This window comes from Nylanderia fulva, unplaced genomic scaffold (genome assembly GCF_048542155.1).
Source record: "Nylanderia fulva isolate GAGA-0341 unplaced genomic scaffold, ASM4854215v1 Scaffold83, whole genome shotgun sequence".
NCBI classification, from domain to species: domain Eukaryota; kingdom Metazoa; phylum Arthropoda; class Insecta; order Hymenoptera; family Formicidae; genus Nylanderia; species Nylanderia fulva.
This window is the reverse complement of record NW_028190950.1, coordinates 336,553-359,431: the sequence shown is the minus strand read 5'-3', so window position 1 is coordinate 359,431 and position 22,879 is coordinate 336,553. Positions and strand designations below refer to the sequence as shown.

At 46.1% G+C, this 22,879-nt stretch overlaps 1 pseudogene; it reads left to right on the top strand.

The window, feature by feature from the left end:
- Window positions 1–5,519: 5,519 nt before the first annotated feature.
- LOC114943340 (uncharacterized) lies at window positions 5,520–7,439 on the top strand (annotated as a pseudogene).
- Window positions 7,440–22,879: the final 15,440 nt, after the last annotated feature.

The following is a 22,879-nucleotide window of genomic DNA, read 5'->3' as shown; positions in this document are numbered from 1 at the left end:
GTGCTGCTGGGCGTCGTTGGAGCCGGTCACGTCGCGGCTCCCGTGTCGTCTCTACAATGCTCCACGGGGGACGACCTAGTAGCTCTCGTGCGCCGCTTCTGGGAGACCGAAGAGCCTCCTCGTGCCGCCTTGCCGCTGACCGCTGACGAACAGGAGTGCGAGGACCATAGAGTCGGTTTAGTTTTCGTAATTGATTCTTCCTTCCCGCGCGTCGCGTCTTAGGCATATTGAATTTGATGCATCCTCTGAATGATTACTCAAATAAGGAGGGTTGATATGCGGCGGACCTCACTATCAATTCCTTATTTTGGCAAATGCTGAGAATGTTAATTCTAACTGTGATGAGCGGTGGTCCGCTCCAAACACAGTTTGAATTATTCTGAATTCAAACGCCGTATGACAAATTTAAACGCTATCGTATTTTATCACGGGAGTGGAAGTTTCGAAGAATACTGAACACTAGTTTTCACACATAAATACACTGATTTATTCGTATAGTAGTACAAAATTCGAGACTAAAACTTAGAATTAGAATTTAGATTTACACTTAGAATTTAAAGTTAGAATATTATACTTAGAGTTAGAATTTTAGAATTAGAGTTAGGATTTAGAATTTGGACTTAGAATTTAGAAGTGCGACTATACTGTTCGGTGTCGCGCAGAGAACTGCCGAAATTCGGGACTGCTCTGAGGTCCTTCGTTTCGGCGGCTCGGGCCTGCGGCGGCCTGGAGAGAGGGAACTCTCCGGAGTAGGGGCTCTCACTGTGGTGGGAGATCCTTAGGCGCTACGAAGCGCCACGCTTAGTTTCTAGGCGGAGTTAAGCGTCATGGCCGGCTTTGGCGCGCTTCATGTCAGGTCAATTCTTACTAAGCATTCAGATAGATTCCATCTGCCTAACGAACCTTTAGGAACTACAAACGCGACTCAGCACTACATTCCAACTATTAACGAAATTCCTATACACAATAAACAATACAGGTTTCCTTCTGTCCATAAAGAAGAAATTGATTAACGAAAAAACTATAGGAGACGCCTATCCTCTTCCTAATATAACAGATATACTTGATCAGTTAGGATCAGCCAAATACTTTTCAATATTTGATTTAGCTTCCGGATTTCATCAAATTTCTATGTCACCTAAAGACGCTCACAAAACAGCATTTTCTACGCCATATGGGCATTATCAATTCAAGCGCATGCCATTCGGTTTAAAAAACGCACCTGCTACTTTCCAAAGACTTATGGATAACGTATTATCGGGACTACAAGGAAACGAATTATTCGTCTATATGGACGACATTGTCATTTACGCGCGATCATTAAGAGAACACGAAATCAAATGTGAAAGATTAATGCAAAGATTACGAGACGCGAATTTACATTTACAGCCAGATAAGTGCGAATTTCTAAGGCATGAAGTAGCTTATTTAGGCCATATAATAGGCGCGAATGGAGTCAAACCAGACCCGGACAAAATAAAATCAATAATTCACTTCCCAGTTCCGAAAAATCCGAAAAACATAAAACAATTCCTCGGTTTAGCCGGATATTACCAAAGATTTATACCTAACTTTTCTAAAGTCGCGAAACCATTAACAGATTTATTGAAAAAGGATAGCATATTCAATTGGCAATTAAAACAAGTAGAAGCTTTTAACTCTTTGAAACATTCGTTATGTTCAAATCCCATTCTCCAATATCTTGATTTTACTAGACCTTTCATACTAACTACCGACGCATCAGGGTATGCCATAGGCGGAATTTTAAGTCAGGGACCGGTAAGAAAAGATCTTCCTGTCTCATATACTTCTCGAATTTTAAACACCGCGGAACAAAATTATTCAACAATTGAAAAAGAATGTCTAGCCATCATATATTGTATTAGCCACTTCAGACTCTACTTATACGGAAGACTTTTTACTATAATAACCGATCACAAACCTTTAATTTGGCTACACTCTATAAAAGATCCAACCTCCAAACTCTGGAAGTGGAAAACCAAGCTAGCGGAATATAATTACGAAATTAAATACAAAATGGGATCACTAAATAATAATGCCGATGCTTTATCGCGAAATCCACCCACTGATTTAGTTCTACCAATATTCGCTTCAGACAATGACGAATCATCCGACGAATCCATATTTTCAAGCAGACCAGGACCTTCCGTCAGATCAATTGAAACAAATGCTTTAATCCCTTACCGCAGTAATAATATTGATAACCCTAATTATGTTAATATAACTGAAAACAATTCTGATTTAGATGATGAAAGTTCAATTCCTAATAACGATAATCACGACTATGCAAATATGTCAAATTCAAATTTAGAATACGATTACGTCGACCCAGTAATTTCAGAAACTATACCAATTATACAACCCCCTCCCGTAATTCCGAGTAAAGTAAGAATACGCGAAGTAAGAGACAACTTATTAAACCAAAAGGATAATCATGTAATTTTTATAAGTCTAGACGGAGGATCACCCTACGACAAAGGAGCCAAACTTTATTCCACTGCAAATCTTTTACCCACATACGAAAATCTCAATTTTGAAAGAGTTAATGTAAAGAAAATCAAATTAAATAATTTAATATCAATCCTGATAAGAACAAACAATCGACTGTCTATAGAACCGCAAACTGTGAAAAATTGTATACGCTTTTTATTAGACTGTGTTAACGAATTACAATTAACTTCCTTTAGCATTAGCAAAACGCATAAATTCGATGACATTCCTGGTCATACGTTGTTAATCAAATGAAGAAATTTTTTTATGACACCCGCGTAAATATAACTATTTGCCAGAATCTAGTTGACAATCCTATTTCTGCGGAACGCGTAAAACTAATTTCAGAAAACCATGCATCAGCATGCGGTGGCCATAAAGGAGTTACGAAAACATTTAATAGACTTCAACCTCATTACTTTTGGAGTACGATGAAACAAGATATTCAAGAATTTATTAGAAAATGTCGCGAATGTCAGTTAAAGAAATTAACGCGCGTCAAAACCAAGCAACCAATGATTATTACGGATACCCCCGGGACAGCTTTCGATAAAGTTTCACTAGACATAGTAGGGCCATTTCCTATCACGAATAACGGAAATAAATATATTTTAACCATGCAAGATTTATTAACAAAATACTTCATAGCTGTACCATTAAAAGAAGCCACTTCATTAACGATAGCCGACGCTTTTACAAAAGAATTTATTTGCATTTATGGAACTCCCAAAGCTATCCTTACCGATCAAGGTACCAATTTTCTATCAACCTTAATACGCATCCTGGCTTAAATACTCACAAGGTTAGACTATGTCTAATGTGCTTTGCTGTGGTACACTTCGCTACTGTGTTCTTCCCTCTGAGTCTGAAGATCTGAGGAGCCTCGGTACCTCGGTCTGAAATGGCGGCTATGTCTCGTTGTCTTCGGAACCCCGTAGTAATGGCTGGTTAGCTGACTGTTGTTAGAAGTACTGAACTTGACTGTGCTGGCGGAACAACTTTCGGCGAATCACTGCCGTTCCGTGCCGGGTGCAGGGTTTATATACCGTAAAATGTGGCTCGCTCCTCCCATCGGGTGATGAGGCTAATCCAATGGTAAGAGAGATATGCCGGGGAAGTACTGGAGACAATCTGTTCCTGGTAGAGATTGCGACGGTTAAGTCCCGGAGAGATGGCTTCTCAGTAGCGATAGCGGTGTTCCTTTGATGACTCATCGCTAGCGATTTTCAACCGTCTTTTATTCTCGGTAGTGATAGCGGTGTTTCTTTGATGACTCATCGCTATGCTCTCCGACTTTCCTTATCGTATTCTTAGTAGCGATAGCGGTGCTTCTTTGGTGACTCACCGCTATGCGGCTTGCAACGGGCCTTCCTTATCTTATTCTTGGTAGTGATATTTCTTAACGGTCCTTCTATAATGGTTTGCAGGTTGCAACGTGTTTCAGCGTTGCATCATGCATTGCATCATGCTTCTGGAATGTAACGATTCTCAACCGTCTTTCTAGAACCTTCTAGAATCTTCTAGATGTTTCTTGAGAGTAAAGCCGAGTTCACATAATAAAGCGGGTTTCATACCTAATTACTACTTTACAAACGATATCTATATATTTTAGGTATTATTCTTTAGAATATGTCTATTCTTTTTGCGATTTAAATAAAACGTATTACTTCGTAAATTTTTGTTATGGATTAAAATAATCATGATAGACAAGTAAAATTTATCAATTTACATTTATATTTCATAGTTATATGTAAATTGATAGATAACTCGCGTCAGGAACGGATTTCTAATTTTTCCTAATATTTATATCTATCATTTGGAAATCGCGATGGAGGGTTAAAACTTATCAATTTACATTTACATTCCATAGTTATATGTAAATTGATAGATAACTCGCGTCAGGAACGGATTTCTAATTTTTCCTAATATTTATATCTATCATTTGGAAATCGCGATGGAGGGTTAAAACTTATCAATTTACATTTACATTCCATAGTTATATGTAAATTGATAGATAACTCGCGTCAGGAACGAATTTCTAATTTTTCTAATATTTTATATCTATCATTTAAAAATTGTGATGGACAAATAAAACTTATCAATTTACATTCACATTTCATAGTTATATGCAAATTGATAGATAACTCGCGTCAGGAACGGATTTCTAAATTTTCCTAATATTTATATCTATCATTTGGAAATCGCGATGGAGGGTTAAAACTTATCAATTTACATTTATATTCCATAGTTTCATGTAAATTGATGGAAAACTCATATGGAGAATAACGCATTAATTTTGTGCTATTATACCGTGCCTGCGGCTACATATGATTTATCGGTTATTCGCCAACTGTCCCTGACTAAGTTTAACACTCAATTTACATACATCTCTTGTAGCTAGATGTAAATTGGTGCTTATTATAGAAAAAATCATAATCAAGATAAAATACCTATATATTCATGGTTGAACTATGATATCCTTATTTGGTAGTACCTTCGAACGTACGACGGATATAATGTTATATTGCATATGAATTTTTTAGTCTCCTAATTTATGAATGAGAGTTTTAAGGTTAATAATATATTTGCTATAGGCGTGCTTATTCTCTAACTTGTATGTTTCCTAACGAATGATCCGGAGCGGAGCACCCTTGTTAATTATGCTTTTTATGATGGAAATATTATTTAAGGGGGGGGGGTATGCTATTTAAAATATTTTTTGGGCATTTTTTTTTAATTTTTTTAAATGAATGCGCAACATCTCAAGAATATTCAGTCAAAATTTCAAGTCGATCGGAGCAAAAGTAAAGAAGTTATGAACGTTTAAAGGACCGTTGCTCCAAACCGTATTTCTCTACCTCCTTGACCGGTGTGCGGCGCGCTGTCGTGGCACGCTATTGTATTCATTCGTAACCCCTAAATTCCTTTATTGCTGAAAGCGTCTTTTTAGGCAGCCTTGTGTGCATTGAAAACATGGTATATACATCAGTTGCTCGCTGTATGTCGTGTTGAACGGTAGAAAGTGAGTCGAAAAATTTGACTGTTATCGTTCGAGTTCGTTGAATTTTCGGGCATTTTGAACTGTGTTTGTGTTTGAACTGTTACTGAGTGTATTTATTATTATTAAAAATGCCTCGAAAAGTGACTAGAGATGATCGTAAATACGGTAAAAAGTATTTGAACCGAGTAAAAAAAATAATACCGCCACAAAAGCGTAAAAACGATGAAGTAACAGCTGGCAGCTCGTCGTCGAAAAAAATTAAAAATCGTCCCGCTATTGAAATAGAAGAAGATCTCCAAAAACATTATAGGATAGTAGATTTTGTTTTGGTTTTTTCAACAATCTCTACTATAGTGAAATGTAAAAAGTGTGATGGAGAAGTCAATTTCACATCATGCAAAAAAGAAGGACTCGGTTTTAATATCAAAATGACATGCAAAAGCTGTGCATCGCCTCATTATATTCCATCTTCTACAAGAATAGATTCTGGAAAATACGATGTCAATTTAAGATTCGCTTTTGCAATGCGAGTATTAGGCTTAGGCTTAGCCGGGTGCAATAAATTGTGTGGACTAATGGACTTGGCTAGTGCTTTTTTAACGAAAAGAGTATATAATAAGTATGTAGATGAAATGTGTGAATATACAACAAATGTTGCCAAGAAGTTTTTTGCATCGGCCGTAGAAGAAGAAAAAAAAAGAAATGTGTAAAACGCATAATTTAGAAGAAACAACAGAAGTTACTGTATCAGGCGACGGCACATGGAAGAAAAGAGGGTTTGCTTCGTTATTTGGCGTTGCTTCTCTCATTGGATTTCATACTGGCAAAGTATTTGACATTTTAGTAAAAAGCAGCTTCTGCCAACGATGTAAAACTTGGGAAAATAAATCCAGTACTGCTGAATATGAAGAGTGGCACAAAGAACATGTTAGTAGCGGAGAATGCAAAGCCAACCACGTCGGACCGTCTGGAAACATGGAGGTAGCAGCAATCGTAGAAATGTTCCAACGATCTTTGGAAACTCTTGGGGTGAAATATCGTAATTACATTGGAGATGGCGATTCGAAGACGTACAGCGGCGTTATTGACGCAAACCCTTATGGTGAAGATTTTGTAATAAATAAAAAGGAATGCGTAGGACATGTGCAGAAACGCATGGGAACGCGTCTGCGTGATCTGGTAAACAAGACAGTAGTTGTTACAACGACCAAAACCGGAAAAACCATAAAAAAAAAATCCTGTCTGGAAAAGAACAATTAACAGGCAAAATGATAGACAAATTAACTGTTTACTACGGATTGGCCATTCGACGCAATTCCGATTCAGTTCAGAAGATGAAAAATGATATATGGGCGACATACTACCACTACAGTTCAAACGACAAAAACCCACAGCACGAGAAATGCCCGAGCGGCGAAGATTCCTGGTGCGAGTGGCAAAAAGCTCCAGCTGCAGATGCTCTAAAATCATTCAAACACAGCTACGCAGCTCTTCCTTCTAAAGTTCTGGAAGCCATGAAGCCCATTTATGAGGACTTGAGCAAGGACGCATTGTTGCAGCGATGTCTTGGAGGTTTTACACAAAACAATAACAAAAGCCTCAATCAGCTAATATGGAAAATCTCTCCAAAGGCATACAGTGGAACCTCTACAACCGTACAAATTGCAGCTAATGTAGCTGCTTGTACTTTTAATGAAGGTTCTATTGCCCTGTTGGCTTCATGAAAGAGATGCACATCGGTACAGGCCCTAGTTCTCACGAATGGGCGCGACAAGTTGACGATTTGCGAATTACTAGAGGAGACGAGAAAGCGGTCTACAACAGTAAAGAAGGGAGAGTTTCGCGGAGACAAACACAAAAAGATGCTCTAGATCTTCTGGATGAAAACGCCTTGCTGTATGGACCTGGTATCGATGATTCTGTGTGAGTATAAAAGAACTATCGACTTTTATTTCGAAATTTTTAGTGTGCAAAAGTTTAGAGCGTTTTTCTCAAACTTGCCATTTTCGAAGTTCGTGATCACGATAACTCAAAATCTACTCGATCAATTGTTCTGAAATTTGGCACACTGCTTCTTAACAACATTTACCAGGTATTCCTGGGAGCTTTTTTTGATTTGTTAAAAATTGTTAATTTTACAAAAACAAATAACTCGATTTTTTGCACCAAAAATCAGAATTTTGGCTTCAAAGTGCTACTAAAAATTAAAAAATAAAAAAAAAATTTCTCCCAGCGTTACCTCGAAAAACATCTCCTTTAACGAATCCATTTTTATTTTTTGGTTTCAGATAATTCTACTACGAGTTATAATGATCACCGCCAAACTACTTTTTAGAAGCGCCTCCGGAAATTCGTTGTCACTCGCGTATTTTTCGATATTTTTCGATGAAAATTTAGCAAGTTACTCTTCAAATGTTGTATTATTACATGGAAATTGAATAAATAAAGTAACATTATCTGTTTCGCCAAAAAAAATCGTAAAAACATGCCTTTTTTCCATCGAAATTAGCATACCCCTCCCTTAAAAGTGGGTAGCTATTCCCATTGTCATTTGTGAGAAAACATGTTTTAACTTATGAGTAATTATATGTGATTAAATATTTGTTAATACCGGTCTTTCATGTAGGTTAGAGATTGTCATGACTAATATGTTAAAGGATAAATTTTTGAAAAAGATTGAAATTTTGAAATTTGTCTGGACGTTACATCTCCCCTCCTATTTGAGAATAAAACCCGACGTTGACCTAGGGTTTTGTTCTAGGTTATATAGATGCTTCCCTCAGGGGCACTACAGACTCATCCCTGTAGTGTACGGGTGTCGCAATCCCGAGGTACCCGAGCTGGAGTGTGTGGTGATGGATAAACGGGGTGTGATGGGCGTGCAGGCCCTAAAAAGGACTTGTCCACTGCACTAGGTGAAGGAAAACACCGAAGATAACACCCGGGGGGGAGGCCCCGTTAGCTGAGTAAGGCAACCTCCTAAGGGGAAGGAAAACCCCTGACAGAAAAAACCAATTTCTTTTTCAGTATCATGATGAGTTCGGAAAAAGAAGAGAACGTCCCGGGTTCGGGTACCGGGAACCGGCGTAGGGGGGGGGGGGGGTGTAGGCCTGGCTCCCTCCATGTCGTCATCGTACGACAGGTCGTCTGCAGCTTTGCCGGCTGGGGCTGCAGACTGGACTGCTACAGTGCCGAGGAATGAGTGGACTGCTGTGCGCGATCGGTTGCGTAATCTAGCGTTACGCTGGAGGAATCGTGACCGGAGTGTAGACCAGAAGGAACTTGCTGCGCAGATTCGCCGAGTCCTTCTGAATAAAGTGGTTCGGAGCTATCAGGCTCATCACGAATATAAGGACCTCGCGAAATGTATGGACGTCTTTTTCCGTGAGTGTTCGCGTAGTGAAACGAGGTTCTGCGCCAAACATGTTTGTGTGCAGTTCTTCGAACCTGTGATCGCGGTTAGTACCGCAGAATCACTGACTGGAGAAACAGTTGAAGAGGAGAGTGACTCTCAGCCTCTCCCTTCACCGGAGAAGGTGAGGGGTGATAGTGGGGACGAGGAGCGGGATGTAGGGGAGCCATCCTTTATATCTCTGCCATCGGCGAGTTCCACAGAGGATGAGGAAAGTAAGAGGGACAAGACCTGGGCTCCATTAGATAAGAGGTTGCTGATGGGCAGGAGGCAGTACCCCCGAAAGAAGCCTCCAGGTAAGTGCGGCGCGGAAAAGCGAGGTCGCCCTAAAACAACGGGCGAATATGTCAATCTTGCGCAAGCCAAGGAACGCCTGGCAGCTGCTGAGCGTGATGAGCTGAGGCTTGCGTATGCGCGTAGAGTGTTGGACCCCTCCCTGGGACCAACTCTTACTGCGATTGGCAAGGATGTTGCTCCGCCGGACGTGGTATACCGTGCAGAGTTGCGGGGGTCCACTACTGTGGAGCTTCGGAAACTGGCGGATAGATTTGTCACCCAAGTGGAGAGGGTGGCTGGTCTCCCTGGCCTTGAAGATTTCATGGCCGAGGAGCTCATAGCCTCCTCAAGGAAGCTGGGTGGCATCCTCGATGAAGTCGTGGCGAGGACCTCTTCGGAGGCCGATCCTCGCATGGATGTTCTCAGGAGTGAGAACCAGGGCCTGAGGATTCGTATCTCGGCCCAGGAACGCGAAGTGGAGCGCCTCACGGAGGAGCTTGCGTTTGTTCGCTCTGCGATTCCGGACATCGAGGCATTTTACTTTTCAGGTAAAGGCGCCATGGACAAGGGCGCAAGGAAGAAGCGGCTTTCGTCTGCCCTCTGTTGAGAGGTCCCCGCCTGGTTTGGCGGAGGAATCTGGGGCTGTGGTTGCGGAGGATCGCCCTTTTACGGCGCTTGATGTGTCGTCCCTTCTGGATCGTCGCTTCGGGGACTTGAGGGACGACATATCGCTTTCGGTGGTGGCCGCTATTAGGTCAGAGCTTGGGGGGCGGGATGGGCCCACTCCGGTCTACGGAGTGGATCCCATACGCGCGCCTGTCTCGAGTGTCGGTAGTGGTGTGGTTGGCTCTGTGCCTGGGGGCTCTGCCGTTTCCGCTCTTGCGGAGACTCTGGCGGATGCCCCTGGTCCTGGAGTCTCCAATGGGAAGAGGAGGCGACGTCGTGGGAGAGGGCTCAGACGACTCCCCCGGACGAAGGAGCGTGCAGAGAAGGGTGCCTCTAAGGAGGGACCTACTCGGGAAAGGAAGGTAGGTGGGGTTCCTTCTCGCCTCCCCTCCGCGTCAGTGATTTCGCTGACGATTCGGGGGGGAATGGAGGCGAGATCATATGCCTCAGTCCTTTCGGAGGCTAAATCCAAGATCGACGTAAAGGGCTTAAATATCAGCTCGATGCGAATGAGAAGAGGGGTAACCGGCAGTATTTTGCTGTCGGTTCCCGGAAAAGACTCGGCGTCGAGGGCGGAATACACTCGCGACTAAGCTCAGAGATGTCTTCCCAGAAGTAGAGGGAATTAGGGTTGGCCGCCCTACACGGATGGAAGATGTCCGACTGAGGGGCCCAATGTTCTCTGTAAAGAGGCAGAGAATATTGGAGGAAGTTGCTAGTTTCGGGGGTTGCCGAGTGGAGGATATCAGGGCCGGGGAAATCCAATTGTTTCCCAATTCGTGCAACGGCACGATTTGGTTGCGCTGCCCTGTCAGAGTGGCGCGAAAGCTTCTGACCGCAAAGAGGATATCGATTGAGGGGGGGGTGGGAGACATTGGAGGTTATCCATCTGGCTCGCCGCTCCCTTCAATGTTATCGGTGCCATGGGTTTGGCCATTCGGCCAATTTCTGTGGCGCCGAGGTGGATCGCAGTGGTCACTGCTACAGATGTGGTGGCGCGGGGCACAAGGCGGCCAACTGTGTGGCGCCGCCCCGATGCCTTTCCTGTGCGTCGGCGGGTAAGCCGACGGGGCATCGCTGCGGATCGGCTGCTTGCGCTCGCGTGCGCGTCCCTCCCAAAAGGCGTCGGAAGGGTACGCCTTCTGCCGAGCGCGCGCAGGCTCCGGGGCGCCCCGATGGGGGATCTCCCGAGAGTCCGGGATGGACGGAGGTAGACTGTAGTCGGGGGCGGGGGAGGTCGCGGAGAGGCGGCTCCCCCGTGCCGGGCTGCAGTACTGCCCCCGATGTTTAGTGTTGGTTCTGTCTTCTGTTTGTCGTAGCGTGTAGCGGTGGGTGCGAGGAGTTCCGGGGAGATTGCCGAAAGGTGACTCCGTGGTCTCCCTGCCCCGCCAAGTTTATGTCGTAGGTTGCGGCGATGGGTGACTGAGTGCCGGGGGAGGTTGCCGAGAGGTGACTCCGCGGCCTCTTCACCCGCGTCAAGTTTATGTCGTCCTTGCCTTGTTGTCTTTTGTTACAGGTGGGAGTAACAACCCTCCCACCTTTACTGTGATTGGCCATAGTGCCTTACTGTGGGCCCCTAGAGGGCTGGGCCTGTGGCCCTTAATATGTTTCCATTGTGGTTGTGTACATGTCGTGCACTGTTAGTCTTTTGTAACGTCCTGTGACGTTTATTTGTGTGTGGGTGGGTGACTGTGGTCACCTCACTTACTGGGTTCGGCAGGGAGAGGGGTGAGGGCCCCGATCCCATAGCACGTCGACCCAGGGAAGTCCGGGGGGGAGCTAGTAGCCCGGCTCCCCTCGATGCCCTTTCGGGGCAAGGGATGTCCTCTCCGGGGGGATACTTGTAGTATCCTCTCGGGGGATGTGTCCTCCTATAGGACGCCGGTCGGGTTATCCACCGTGAAGTAATGCTCACGCGGTTCCGCGGTGGACAATACCCATACGACCAAGGGCTTCAGTCAGGTTTTAGGTCGGTACCCCGTCCGATAGTCCTTCGGGATACTACGGGCGGGAATCCACCACGAAGCCTCCTGACCCTCCCTCAGGGGTCAGGACGGCGAAGTTTGGTTTAGGCAAATTTCCTGACTTAAAAAAAAAAAAAAAAGGTTATATAGATGCTGGTGTAAGTCGTTATATGTCTGAGGAATAGTAATATTTGTGGATTCCATTTCTCCAGGTCGTTTGATGTTATAGTGTCACGTCCGGCCGTATAAATTTTTTCGTTTACTCTTAGTTCCTTAAGCGCTATTTGAAAAGCGCGCCAAAGCCGGCCATGACTCCTAACTCCGTTTAGTAGCACAGCACGGCGCTCCGTGAGCCTAACGATCTCCCACCACGGCTCCTGAAAGATCTCCTACTCCAGAGAGCTTCCCTCTCTCCCGGTCGCCGCAGGCCCGAGCCGCCGAAACGAAGGACCTCAGAACAGTCCCGAATTTCGTCAGTTTTCTGCGCGACACCGAACAGTACAGTCGCACTTTTTTTTTTTTTTTTTGACGCAGTGGGAATCCTCATGGATACCACCGCTCTCCGGGAAGAGAGCGGATGGTTATGTGGGACTTCTTGTTCCCCTTGGCCGATCCACGAAAGGATCGGTGAGGGGGTCCAAGACATACCTCACTAAACCCACTGCGGATACCTTCTCGGGCGTTTATGGGGGACGGGGAGGATGCTAGGATTCCATGCCGTCTCGCCGTCTCCCCGCCTTATCCCTCCTTGGAGGAGTGTCGCGGAAGGCGACACTCCCCCCCCGCGAATGCATCGTGCGGGGTCCTCGCGGTTGCGACGCAGGGCGGTACCAACCCCACGTCGCGCCCTCCCAAAGAGTTTGGGGGGCGGAGTCACGGCTCGAGTGTCCCGCTCGAGCCGCCACCCCCCGCCTCCGGAGCGGTGCTCCCTCCCCCTCCCGAAGGGAATGGGGATTCGGCATTCGCCCCGGAGGCCCTCACCAGAGGATCTCTCTCAGAAGGAGAGAAACCCCCTCCGTGGACGACGTTGCCCTCCCGCCGGTGCCTCGTGGCTCCCGGCGAGAGGGCCCCGCGCGTCACGTCCTCACAGAGGGGGACGCAGGCGCCCCGACCGGACAGGCAGAGCCTGCCCGGCGGGGACACGTGGCCCCCCCTTGGCCCCCCGGCTGCAACTCCCTCCGCTCTCTTGGGAGTTGGGAATCGGCCGCAGCCGAGGGGGTTTTACCCTACCGGACGCGCGAAAGCACCCCCCGAGTGGGGGGTCACGCCCGCACGCCCGGCTCACGTGAGGCCCCAGGGGGGGGAGTCCCAGAACTTAGATGTCCCGGGTCCCCCCGCGGAAACCTCACCCCGCGTCTATATTAGACGCGGGTATGTTGGAGCCGACCCCCTCCCCCGAACCGCGCCGCCGCAAACGGGTGCTCCCGCCGACGGCACGGAAGGAGAGGGGGGGATCCCTCCTCCTATGTTGGCTCTCCTCGTTCTGAGGGCATATCCCCCTCGGCCCCCCGCCCCCACCGGGCGGACCCCACGGTGGCGAAGGAGGGGGAGGGGGAGGCAGGGGGCGGGGCACATCCCCGCCGTTCGGTCGGCCTCTTCTCCTTTGCCCGCGGAGGGCGCCCCCCCCCCCCGATCCCCGGCACCACGAACGGGCGGACCCGCCGATGTCGGGGAAAAAGGAGGGACGTCCCCGCCTACCTCCTCTTCTTCTCCTGCTCTCTCCCTCTCTCTTTCCGCCTCCTCCTTCTGCAGCATGACTTTGCTGCAAAAGGAGGAGAACGCCTTCCATACTTCTTCGTTTTCTGTCATTGCCCCCACGAGTGAGGGCAATGACAGATCTCTTCCCGCTGCGGCCACGAGCTCCGTTCTCTCATCCGCCCAAGCCACACACTCTGCGAATGTGTGTTGGGCGGTGTCCCGCTCGTGGCCGCAATGGTGACACCGCGTCGTGCGTTCTTTTCCTATCCTCTGCAGGTACTCACCGAAACATCCATGTCCGGTGAGCACCTGCGTCATGTGGAAGGACACCCCTCCCTTGGCCCTGTCTAGCCAACTTTCTAGACAGGGCCGTATAGCCCCGACGGTGCGCTGCCCTGGCAGTGTTGGATCTGCCAGGGCATTCTTCCAGTTTTGAATTAGCGCCCGTCGGGAGTGGACCCTCACTGTACGCCAGAGACTATCTGTCAGGATGATGCCCGCCCGCTGGTACGCACGCGTGCGCGTGTATACCTCCGCGTACATGCGGGCGAGCATCTCCACGGGGGGTACTCCGAAGAGCACCCCCGTCGCCGTCCAGCTCACCGTACGGTAGCCCCTGCATATCCTGTTGGCTACCCGCTTCTGCACTTGCCTTAGGGCATTCTTTGTGCTGCGGGTAGCCTCCAGGCGTTCAAACCATACAGGGGCCCCGTACAGGAGCATGGCGTGTACCGTCCCAGCGTACAGCTTCCTCACACTCCCGCCCGGTCCCCCGAGATTGGGCAGCAGGCGTTGCAGAGCCATCGCTGCCCTCTCTACTTTGGGGGATATGCGGCGGAAGTGTTCCTGAAAGGTCCACTTGTTGTCGAGGTGGAGGCCCAAGTATTTCAAACAGGCCCCCACCTCTATTGGGGTGTCCTTCACGCGGATGCGGGCTTTTGGTGGCGCCCCGCGAAAGCCATTATGAAAAAAGATGGCCTCGGTCTTTTGGGGCGCCACTTTAAGTCCCATCCGCCTAACCAAACGCACGACGCGGTTCACCGCGAGTTCTGCTCGAGCGGTCGCTTCTTCCCACGAGTTCCCCCCGGCCATCACAAGCGTGTCATCCGCGTAGCACACGGTGTGACAGCCAGGGGGGAGGGCCTGCCGAAGAACGGCGTCATATGCGAGATTCCACAGCAGGGGCCCGAGTACCGACCCCTGCGGAACCCCGCACGTCATATGACGCCTTTGTTCTTCGGCATTTTTGTCCGTGTAGGCCAATTGCCTGTCCCGGAAATAATCCGCCAGGATCGACACCAGATATTGGGGGACCCCGTGGTGATTTAGGGCCGCCCCTATCCGGTGCCATGGCAGGGTGTTGAAAGCGTTGGATATATCCAACGATACCGCCATCAGCACCCCGCCTTCCTCCATTTTGGCCTCCGCGATCGAACGAACCCGCAAGACTGCATCTATTGTGGATCGTCCGACCCGGAAGCCATACTGATCCTGGCTTAGATTTGGTCCTTCCCGGGACAAATGATAGACAAGGCGGTCCGCTATTATTCTTTCTAGAATTTTACCCGCCTCGTCTATCAAGCAAATTGGCCTATATGCCGAGGGAACATCCCTCGGCTTGCCCTCTTTGGGAAGGAGGACTACCCTAGCCTCCTTCCACTCTCGTGGGAAACAACCCATGCGGAGGCATTCGTTATACATCCTCCGCATGGGTTCGGCTAGACCCCTGTAGGCGAGAGCCCATACCTTTCCGTGTATGCCATCAGGACCCGGGGCTTTTCCGGGTTTTATCTTCCTGATGGCATCACGGAGCTCCCCTTCCGTGACCCCCATGGCCTCCTCGTCCCACATCCAGTCCCGCTCCGGAATTGGGTCAGCTTGACCCTCTTCCCGCGGGAACAGGGTGTCGACGATTTGGCCGACAAATTGGGGGTCCAAGGACTCTGTTGTGGGGGCGCCCCCTCCTTTCAGTTTTTTCAATACTATTTTATATGGGCGCCCCCATGGGTCCTCGTCCAGGGAGGAGAGTAGTTTCTCCCAGGCTCTCGCCTTTGCCTTCCTTATCAGGACGCGTAGGTCATCTCGTCTCATTTTGTAGATATCCCACGCGTCCTGATACCTTTCGGGGTCTGACCGCTCGAGTCTCTTCCTCCTTCTCACCAACCTCCTTGCCTGGTCGGAGGAGCGCCTCGCCTCTGCGATCTCCTCCGACCACCAATAAGCTTTTCGGGGGGGAATCTCCTTCGTTCTGGGCATGGCTGCGTCGCACGCGTCGCTGATAGTACGCAGCAGCCACGCCCTTTCGTCCTCTTGTTGATCCCCCCCGTTGTCCTCTCCACGAACCATCAGGGCCGCCTCGATTGCGGCCAGGAACGCGTCTTGGTCCAGCTTTTTAAGGGTCCACCTTCGAGAGACAGATTCTCTCATACGGCGGCGCTTTATTACCTCGCGGGGGAAGGCGCTGACGGAGGACTCTATATATCTATGGTCTGATATTGTTTCTGTCTCCGCCAGCACCCTCCACCCGCTTACCAACCTCGAGGCAGAGGGAGTGACCCAAGTCAGATCTACGATCGACTCCCCCTGCCTCCTGACACACGTGGACTTCCTCCCCCTGTTGCAGGAGAGGAGCCCACATCGCGCCGCCCAATCCAAAACCTGTCTGCCCCGCCAGTCATCGCGCGGGGAGCCCCAAGCGCTCGCTTTGGCGTTGAAGTCCCCGGCGACGACTATTGGGGCGGGGTGGTATTCTGTAATCTGTCCCTCTATGGAGTGCAGTCTCCCGCAGAATTCCTCATTGCTAAGACTCGGCGGGAGATACACCCCAATAACGATGGTGGACCCCCATCTGACCGTCACTGTGCCCTCCTCCGACTTCAATGGTTCCGCCGGGGGGGAGCATGACGCGCTCCTTTGGGTGATTGCAGCCAAGCCATCCGCACTGCTTATCCAGCTGTCTGGTATTTTGTGCGGCTCGGCTACAATCCCCAGGCCGCAATCTTTCTCCATCATGGTCTGGACGAAGAGAGCTTGGGCCGGCCCTGAATGGTTCACATTGGCCTGTAAAATTTTACATTTTTGACATTAAAAATAATAACAACGACGAACTCCTACCGTGGAGGTGCATACCAATAACTTTCCGACCACGACGCCTGCCGCCGCCCAACATCCCAGTGAACGACCCTCGCCGCACGCACTACCTCCAAGTACGAGCCGACACGATCAAGAAAGTGCTACTAAAGGTAAATAAAATTCACGTTAACCTAAGAAATCGCGCGTGTTAGCAAATTCAGAAACGCTTCTACTACGTGGAAGAGAACATTCTAAAAAAATCGACGCATTTTTCCTCTTTTCCATCGTCACTGCGGAAGCTATAAAAAAAGGGTCAGGCTATAAAACTAGGGTCGTCCACCACACGCGGTGCAACTCTCGAACTCCTAACACGGAAAAACGCAAATAATTTAATATCTTAAAAATCCTCGTGTCTCAAGAAATAACTTCATAAATCCGTACAACAAAGTAGTCACTTAAACAGTAATCAATTGAGAACATTATCAATTTACCGACACTATACCGACATACGTTCTTTTACCGACATTACCGACATTATACCGACATACGTTCTTTTACCGACATTACCGACATTATACCGACATACGTTCTTTTACCGACATTACCGACATTATACCGACATACGTTCTTTTACCGACATTACCGACGATATACCGACATACGTTCTTTTACCGACGTCACCGACAATATACCGACGTACGTTCTTTTATTAACTGGTTACCGACGGTTTTGCCGACGACTACTAACTTCTCGATAACTGCCGAGTTCACCGAAGATCTACGTGCGAACGGCGCCTTTTCAATTCAATTACGCAGCAAGCATAAATGTGCCCACTCATTCTTAGAGGTATAACCCCTCCTCTAGAAGTTAATCTTCTTGTACCGTTTAAACCCTCATTCTATTGCCAAGTTGGTGTCGGATACATCCACTTCGAGACTAAGGCAACCCTCTGCATTTCATGCTACTCCACCCTACCTAGAGTCTCGAAACTATTTTGGACAAAGATTTGGAAGCATACTTTAATCATAGGCGGAATACCCACTGGAATAAATTGCGGGGTTTGCAACTTCCGACTTACCCTCACGCGAATCGGTGATTTGTGCGAGCTTTGCCAGTTTACGTACAAAGATTAATTACGCAACCCCAACGACGTTTCGCATAGAGCAATCGACGAAGCTATCTTTATTACAGTAGAGTCACAGATAGGTCCCACGCAATAATCCGATCACCTCGGTTCCAACGCGAATAACCTCAGATCGCGGGTATCCCCGGGGAGAATCGCATAGATTCGCGTACCCGTAATAGCGATCGTGTCTCGTGGAAAAAGCCGAGCTCTGCATTCAAATTTTCGCAGCCGCGACCCCACGAGACGTAACAATAGCCTTGAAGTTCGGGCTGACTTATCGCTGGTGGTTCCTTTGGCAGTGCAGGGGGTGCGTCTGAGATGGTGGCGAAAAATGTGGCGTCTTCTGGGAGTTTATTCTTTCTTTCTTTTTCGTTCATATTCTTGCGGCTGAGGTGAAGCAAGAGATTAGTTAGAGAGTCCCATAATGCTCCTATTAAATGTAGACTACATCCATATACGGTATGTAGTGCATATCCGTGGATGATGGTATCAATTGCCAGTTTAGTAATGCGAATGATCATAAATACTTTAACGACACCGACCGTGGCTGATCCAAAACTCATGAATCCTTTCCATATTTTTGCCGCGGTGTTGTCTACGATTTTGTTGAGTGATTTTTCGTCTAGTAGTTTGTATAACGAGACGGAATCGGCGTTAACTGGATGTCCGATAAGCCCACGGGCGACGGCGTTGAGCAGTGCCGGTTTCTCTGCGGGAAACATAATGTGGTCTCTCAATTTTTCTATGTCTTTCTGCTTATAGATCCCACTAACAGCTAGTGGTCCGGGTGTTAAATAACTCCAGGTAAGAGATGCCATGGGTCGTAGTTGTTGAGGTGACAACTGTCTTACTTGTGCTTTTGGCGTGAACTGTACCCAAGTGTCTTCTATCCGGTATAACGTTGGTAATTCTTGAGAACATTCTCGCTCGTTCCCGATTTTTGTGACGATTCTTGATTTGGGTGTGAGAAAGTAAGAAGCGTTTCTGACGGTTACGGGTAACTCGTTATAACATTATTTGGTTGGACGTACGGTGACTTCTACAGGGATGCATTTTATGATCTGGACAGCTTCTCCAGTGGTGACGGCCATGTATCCCGGCGATTTCATTAGACTATACGCGAATTCATCAGGCAAGAGAGTTGCAAAGGATAAGGCGTTGGTTATTACTTGTCTTTTTAGTTCACATTTTTGTTGTATGACATTATGATACAAAGATGTCATTTGATGTCGGATATGTTTTTCAACATACACAAACTTGGAGTTCATGTAAGTGAATATATCGAGGTTATCCACAGGGATCGTACCTTTGTTGGCAAAAGTTTGGCCTTGCTTTGTTTCCAAAATAAATAATTTCGGATGTTCCGTGCGAAGCAGGGTGTATCCGCATAATGGCTGCTCTTTGGTTTTTGTTAAGGCGAATGTGATGTCTTGCGTGGTGAGACTGTAGACGATGGGGGAGTCATCGCCTGTTATCTTGGTCGCTAGTCCTTCGTATAGAACATCGTATTGATTGAAGTTGCAGGATTTCATTGGTACTGGTTTCCAAAAGGTGTAACCGTCGTCAGAGTCCAAACAGAAGCTATCGGCCAGTGTACAAATGGTTCCTGACCTTAACTTGATTTTACCGTGTTCGAATTGTACTGGCACATAAGATGATTTGAGTGAGATTTTTGCAACTGCTTGAACAATTACGTTGTCCCATGTGCCGTAAGGGTCAGAATATTGCGTACCCTTACACGTTCCATCGGTTTTTAATTTGCCAGCTAGCGTAAGGCTGTGATAAGAAGTTTGGTTGATTATAAGTCCACTAATTAAATGAGCAGGTCCCAAGGAAGTAGTACCGTCTTGAAACATTCGCAAGCATTGAGAATATCCGGTTTCCTGGACGTAATCTGCTTTTCCGTTAAAGACGACCGAGATGTGCGAATGCATGCCACAATAATATATCGTGCGGGATATCTCTAGTTTGCACTGTATAACTTCTGCATAGTTATATTCGGAAAGTTGTAATAGTTGTATATAAGTTTCTGTGGAGTTTGGGGTTTGATGATGGAGATTGCATTCTCCTACATCTAAGAGGGAAACGGCGGTGATGTTGAGATGCTGTCCACCACAATCAAATCCAATCAAGGCGAACGAAGTTTTAACGGAGAGTATTAGAATAATCCCTAACATCATGACAAACTGTAACGCACAATCGGACTGGTTTACTAAATTAAATATTTTTTATATATATATGTTATTTGATATGTGCGTGTGTACGCATTTATAGATATATACATGTGCATGTGCGAAGGCAGTCCTGGCTTCGGACATGATAACGGTGCGTGATGAATCTTCTAATAATTGAATAGTATAATATACATGATTTTACCGTCGTTATTTCATTATTTTATGTTTGTTTTAGACTCGCACATGGACATATATATATGTGTGCGTGCAATCATACATACGTGTACGAGTGCATGCTAACGCACGGGTATATATGTTATAAATTAATTTTGCGTCTTATATCTATGTATATCAATTGCGCGGTTGCAGTTTTTCTGCCCGTGTCTTTTGTAGGATTCGTAAAGATTATTCGAAAGTTTGCTATTGGGTGGGATATAATTAGCTCGTTCACTGGTGAAGCTGGAGTCGTTTTCTCCGAGTTAATGCAAGTATGAGCGTATAATATATTACATTTTTAAGTACGTTAAGGTTGTCGCGAGGCTATAATGGTTGAATACTATATTGATAAATAACTCTCGCGAGGAACGGAGTTATTACCTGTGAGCGAGTTAACGACAATCTGTAATAATAAGGTGTATTGTATTAGCTAGAATATTGCGTGGATATGAGTCTCATGCAATATCGGGAGTTTTGTATGAAATGTACTTAAGTAAAGCATACCTCATACAAAGATGAAAAATAATGGCTAGAAATAGTAAGAATAAAGTTTTGAATAATGCACAGGGTTCCATGCTGAACAACCTGTTTAATTAAGGTGGTTTTCTGAAATGAGAATTTTACATATATCGTATTACTAAAATATACCTGTAATTTTAGCGTTGAGATTTTAATAATCTTATAGGCGTCTGAGCTGATAGTGAACCTGCAATCAGGAATACATATATTATTATACGTGAATAATCTTTATATGACGCGGTGGTCATTCGTCCTTACATCTAGTAGAATAATAATAATTATTAGTGTATTGTTTTATAGCGTAGGCTGGTAATGATTAATGGTGGGTACTTTTCCGTCCCAGTGTGTCTGATGGTATGGTTGCTTTTCCATACGTTTACTACATATTGAATATAGGTAAAGAAACATTCTTCACAATTAGTTATGGGTTCAATTTTGTAACAAGCATAGCGACAGTTGAGACATGGAATAGGAGGTGCGGTTTCGCAAACTAAAACGTGATAATTGTAAATGTCTTTAGGTACGGATCGGGTTCTTCGCGTGATGCGACAAGTTTGGCAATAGTTATCGTAAACTGTGCTTTTATAGCATCTAGCTCTATGTATATTAGAAAAAAATAGTAACATTTTCTGTATTAAAGGAAATCTCTGTAACAGAGTGTGGAGTTCAACAATATTAAGGTGTTCGTAGTACGTGTTAGAAGTTGTTGCGTTGTGATCGCATGGATTGTTGGAAGACATTTTTTTTTGTTTAAACAACTAGAGGTGGTTATAAGGGTAGTTCTTGATTTATGCTCATTAAATAATTAGTGCAAATTATACAACTTTGTATTGGTTTGGAAATTGTTAGGAGCTCGGAACATACAGAACACTGTGGTTCAGGATAACCTAATCCAATCACAACGGCGTGAGTATACCGTGTTTGGTAAAAGGAACGTGCGGCTAGATCGAGATTTGAATAACAATTCGTGCAACGTGCAGAGTTAGTAACTACATTACGATATCCGTATACCTTTACGCAGCTCGCGAAGACGAATATCTGATGTAGTGATGAGTTTGTAGTTTGTCCTGGATAGACTGGTTGGCGATGCCAACACATCTGAAACCCAAAATTAGAAATACTGTTTTTCAACCTGGTTCTATATGTGCTAATTTTAACTTATCGATATGGACAATCCGCGGTTTATGGTCGATTAGGATTTTGGCGTTGTTGGAAGGTAGGATCTCTATTATTTTGTAGGGTCCTACGTAATGTGCTGAAAATTTTCTTTTTTTCGGTTTTTTTAGTAAGAAAACATAATCTCCTATCTTAAACTGTCGAGAATTTATACGTTGGTCATAATAGTATTTGCTTCTTTCTTTGGCTCTAATAAGATTTTGTCGCGCTTCTTCGCGGATATCATATAGTTTGTTGAACAAAGTGTTTATGTATTCTTGATAATGTTACGTCCAATAATTTATCTGGCGATAAATTACCTTCTGCACAAGACGGTCTTCTCTCGCGTCTATCTCGGTGGACGTTTAAGAAGCTGCTCTCTATTTGTTTTATGGGAAACCTGCTAGGCCGGCTATATCCAGGGATGCCGAGAGCTTGAGATTCCGTTGAGAGTATCGGACAGAGAAGGAAACTGACGGGTCGGGTCGATAAATAAAGATAATTTGTTAATATAATGTCGTTTATTTATTCACAAAACCTTTGCGTCGATATAAAGGTTAGTGGTCCTGACGTGGTTCGTGAAGAACTTGAAATCGAGTTATAATATTAACTAGTTCCTCTTCCGGATTGTCAGGCTGATTAAGGTAAGTAAGGAAAGAAGCGAAGTTGTCCTGAGCTCCTTCGGGGATGAAATCGCGAGTATCGTTGAATGTGAGGTTAGCGGTGTCCTCGTCAAAAATGCTGAGATCTTGTTCGTTATGAGGTTGTAAAGAGGGGTCGTATGATGATGCGATATGTCGGCTTGGGTCCGGAGTATAATATTCGGGATCGGGTGAGAAATTATGATTCGTATTTGATTCAGAATATGATGGATCCGGAAATTGCGGATGAGAATAATCGATGTGAGGTGGGAGGTTATTTATGGGTGAGTAAACGTCGAGAGAAGAGGATCGAATGATTATTCGTGTGGGAAAGATTTGGACATGTAAATTAAGGGGCCTTCTCGTTCTACGTTCACGTAGTCTATGGAGGCGTTGCTCGTTACGATCAATTTGATTCCTCCTTCGGAAGGGAGAGACCATCTAACGG